Here is a 5,100-nt window from a genome sequence, read left to right as displayed (position 1 = left end):
GTCCCCTGCACTGGCGGGCAGATTATTATCTACTGCACCACCAGGGAAGTCCCTCACCTTTTTTTTTTTTAGATTCCTTTTCTACTGATTTCAAAGGCATACCTGTTATTTTACTATTGTAGCTAGTTTCTATCATATTTTAATATGAATACTTAACAAGGTTTCAAGTTAAGCCACATCAGTATCCTCCACCTTAACGACACAAAGACCTTAGAACACTTTGCCTCCAGTCTCACCACTGTTTCTTCAGCTTGTTGTGATCTAGTACTTTTGTTCCACCTGTTTCTGAACCCCCAAAACTTGTTGCTATTTAATTACCGGTTTTTATACAATCAAGGCTTATTTAGACTTATGTATGTAATTATCAACTTATTGTCTTACAATTACTTCCTACATCCTAACCTTTCCCTCCTGGGCTTAAACCCCTTAATGTAATCCACAGGTACAGAGGTCCAACTGTATTCATCACATGACACCATTTTATACGAGCATCTGCAGATTTTGGTATCCATGAGGGGTTCCTGGAACCAGTACTCCACAGATACCACAGGACAACTGTACATCCTGTAATCATCCTTTTAGCAAGGGTCTATGAGTGTTAAGAGTCTCACACTTTGTCTGAATTATGTCTCTCTCTTCTTTGTTTTTTTTCGTTTTTTTTTTTTGCTCTCACTCTTAGTTGGCTACAGAATTTTTGACTGACAATTATTTATAGTGGCATCTTTATTATAAAGCTCCATTGTCTTCTGGTTTCTATTGTTACTAAATTTGCTGTCAGCCCGATCTTTTGTAGGTTTTTAAGTAGGTAATTAATTCTTTTGTAGGTAATTAAGTCTGGTTACTTTAAAGATTTCTCTTCGTTCTGGTTGTCTACAATTTTACTCATTGTATATAAGAGTAGAGTTCCTTGTTTTACCTTCACAGGACTCCTTGTCCATTTTCAACATGAAGATTCCAACCTAGGCAGGATTCCTACCTTAGTGCAGTAGGCAGCATGTCAGTCTCATAATATGAAGATTCTTAGCTTTCATCAATACTAGAAAATGCTCAGCCGTTGTCCCTGTGAATATTCTCTCCTATTCTCCCCGCATTATACATCCTGGAAGGCCTATTAGATGTATGTCGGACTTTCTCGTCCTATCTTCCATGTCTCCCAACCTCTCTTTCCTTCTCTTTATCATTTTGTATCGCAGTTGAGATAATAACCTATCCACTGAGTATCTTTATTTCAATGGCTTCTTTTCACTTCTGTATTGTTCAATGCAGCTCTTTTCCAAATCTTCTTTTTCTCTTATTATATTCTGTTCTATCCTTATTGCTTTTTCTCATTTTTTTCTTTCTTTAGTATGCTCACATTTTCTCAGATTCTTACAATACGAATCCTGTACGCTGTCTCTTCCCCAGAATGATTCTTCACGTCATTTGTGATTCTGGATTCTGAGTTTTTCTTCAGTGGGCCCATGGACCCTGAATTATGAAAGAATGTCTATGAAAAGTCTTATATTTGCTTCCACAAAGTGTCCCAGAGGGACTATATTCTACATTAATACCTCAACTTGGAAAGTCCTCTACCATATATTTAAATTCAGATTCTACACTGAAAAGTGTCATAGGCACAGGGCTTCAGTTTTTCATCGACTTGCTTGGTTGACTGAATCCTAGACCCAAATATGTGTATGTTGAAGGAGGCTGAGATGCCGAAACTTCCTTTGGATACTGTAGAGGAAGGTGTCAAAGTCTCGGGAGGTTGGAATACCCGCGTGGACCTGCTGTGTAAGACTTGCTCCCTCACCCCTGGGAGGATGACCGTGATCCCTCGGAGGATCCAGAGGACACTCCCCTCACCAAGGCTTTGAGAAATATTGTGGTGGGGACTGCACGGCATCTTTGAAGGTCTCTACAGTGGATATTCTCTACAGACTGGGAATGATAGCGGCATCAAACTGGGCTTCCTCAGTTCAGTAGAGAAGATGAAATCCTAGAGAAGCAGAAGCCAAGTGACGGTATTTAATTGCCAGAGACAAGGTTGGCATGATTTCTGTAATAAGCAACAGAACCAAGTGTTCCTGGTCTGACGAGCAGAGATCTTTGGTATTGGCTGAAGATCGTGGTGACCTTAGAGATGGTGAAAGAGATGGGCACTCTGCAACTTACTTGATTTGTATAAACAGAGATGTTCTAGATCAGGCGAGCAAAGGTTTCCCTTGAATGAGCACAAAAGAGTCACAGCCCTTCAACTCATTCCCATAGTTGAGCCAGTCCACAGACCTAGACCCTATAAATGATGCTGCTTACAAGCCATCCCAGAACTCAGGGCTTAAGACAACGTCGTGTATTCTGCTCATAAGTCTGCATTTTGTGTGGGGCTCGGTAAGAACAACTGATCTCTATTCTACTTGGTGTCGTCTGGGACAACTCAAAGGCTGGGGGCTGGTCATCTGAAGACTCATCCAGACGTCTGGCATTAAAGCTCAGAGGACTCAGACCTGAGACTGGAACAGCTGGAGCCCCCCAGCCACCTCTCTCTATCTTTGTTTGGCCTCCATGTGTGGTCTCTCCAGGATGGCAGCTTCAGAGTAGCCAGACTTCTTGTATGTTGGCTTAGGATTCCCAAGACACATGGGGGGAGGGACAGAGACAGAGGACACCAGACAGAAACTGGATCGTTTTTTATAGCCTAGGCTCAGATGCCAAGTAGCACCATTACTGCCATTGTATTAGTCAGGGTTCTCCAGAGAAACAGAACCAATAGGATATAGATAGATATAAAAGGAGATTTATTATAGGAATTGTATCACACAGTTATGGAGGCCAAGAAGTCCCATAATCTGCCATCCACAAGCTGGAGAACCACGGAAGCTGGTGGTATAATTCAGCCTCAGTCCAAAGGCCTGAGAATCGGGGCTGGGGTGGGGGGTTAGGAGGGGGGAGCTCACGGTGTAAGTCCAGATATGAGTCTGAAAGTCCAAGAACCAGGAACACTGTTGTCTGAGGGCAAGAGAAGATGGACATCTCAGCTCAAGCAGAATGAATTCACCCTTCCTCAGCCTTTTTGTTCTGTTCAGGCCCTCAACAGACCGGATGATGCCCACCTACACTGGGGAGGGCCATCTGCTTTGCTCAGGCCACCAATTCAAATGCTAATCTCTTCCAGAGACACCCTCACAGACACACCCAGAAATAATGTTTCACCAGCTCTCTAGGCACCCCTTAGCCCAGTCAAATTGACACGCAATATGAACGATCACAGCCATGTTCTGTGTTTTAGAACTAAGACCAGACCATATTCAAGGGAAGAGAGCACAGACCCTACCACTCAGTGGAGAAGTCTCAACATCATACCATAAAAAGAGCATGTGAGATGGACCATATTCAACACAGCCATGTTTGGAAAACACGATCTGTTGCAGTCTCTTGAGAAAGAACTCTGCTCCTCCAACATAGCAGGTGACCATGTTCCTGTGCACTGGATAGGAGAAAATATCTATACTTTTTAGGAGTTACTGGGCATTGGCTCTGAACCTACACCAAAGTGGCCACGACACCATGGCTCAGCAATAGACATCCCCTCCTCAAGGCTACAGACACATCACCACCCCGCAAGAGGACCAGCCAGTGATCTGATGGCAAGTTGATTACATTGAATCACTTCCATCAGAGGAGGGGCAGCACTTGTTTCTCATTAGAATTGACTCTCTAAATATGGATTTGCCTCCACCAACAGGTGACAGGTAAAGAAGATGTGGTACATATATACAATGGAATATTACTCAGCCATAAAAAAAGAATGAAATAATGCCATTTGCAGCAACATGGCTGGACCTAGAGATTATCATACAAAGTGAAGTAAGTCAGAAAGAGAAAAACAAATACCACGTGATTATGGTGGAATCTAAAATGTGACACAAATGAACATATCTATGAAACAGAAACAGACTACAGACACAGAGAATAGACCTGTGGTGCCAAGGGGGAGGAGGGGTTGGGGAGGGATGGACTGGGAGTGTGGGATTAGCAGATGCAAACTAGTGTATATATAGGATGGATAAATAACAAGATCCTACTGTATACCACAGGGAACTGTATTCAACAACGCTGTGATAAACCATAATGGAAAAGAATATGAAAAAGAATGAACATACATGTATAACTGAGTCACTTTGCTGTACAGCAAAAGTTAAGACAACACTGTCAATCAACTATACTGGAATATAAAATCTTTTAATTTAAATAAATATGGCTTTGCCTTCCCTGTTGTCCATGCTTCTACTAAAACAACCATCTGTGGACTTGCTGAATACCTAAGCCACAATCATGGTATTTACTTGAGAGCCAACGTAAGTAAGGAGGAGAAGGCGACTTCCACAAATCAAAATAAAATATGGGCCAATTGTAAAATGAATATTCTATCTTCATCAATTTCAAACTTATCAAGGATCCTCTCTGGCAATCTGAGGCCAGCAGATGTTATGTTTCAGGGAAGAATTATTTAAAAGAATCCTGCCCCACCACAGCACAACTGAATTTATTATGAGAAATAAGCTGAAGGAAAAGTAAAACACTTTCTAATTTATTATAAGAAAACATTTCTTTAACCGTCCGCCAGGCTTTCTACAAGCTGCAGACCTGGAAACATGTTGATTATTAGATTCCATTTTCTAAAAAGCCCATCATCAGTTTTATTCTCACAGGCACAATGAAAACCATGCCCATGTCCCGGGGCACGGCACTGGGACACTAACTAAATCGGAACTTTTCCCTGGGAGTTGAAGCTGTGCATGGTTAAGATTCCTGGCAGGAAATCAGCTTTCCACCCATTTCAAGTGGACCCCTGTCTGGACCGTGGCCCCCACTCCCTCAAGGGACCCTGCCTCTGACCTTCTGGCCAGCTCCTGGCCGCCCTCCAAGGGGCTGAGATGAATCCTAACGTCAGCTCTGTCCCTGGCAGGTGCCAGTGCTATGGCTTCAGACTCTCTCATCCCCTGAGCAACAGTTCTGTCTGTTCTCTTGGCCTGAACCGAATCTTCAATGAACTGCCCAAGCCCAGCCTCACTCCAGAAGTAGGAATGTTGGCAGCTAGGGCTAGATCTCTTTGTTTTC

The sequence above is a fragment of the Globicephala melas genome, chromosome 16 (genome assembly GCF_963455315.2).
Source record: "Globicephala melas chromosome 16, mGloMel1.2, whole genome shotgun sequence".
NCBI lineage: Eukaryota > Metazoa > Chordata > Mammalia > Artiodactyla > Delphinidae > Globicephala > Globicephala melas.
Note: the sequence above shows the minus strand (reverse complement) of the source record.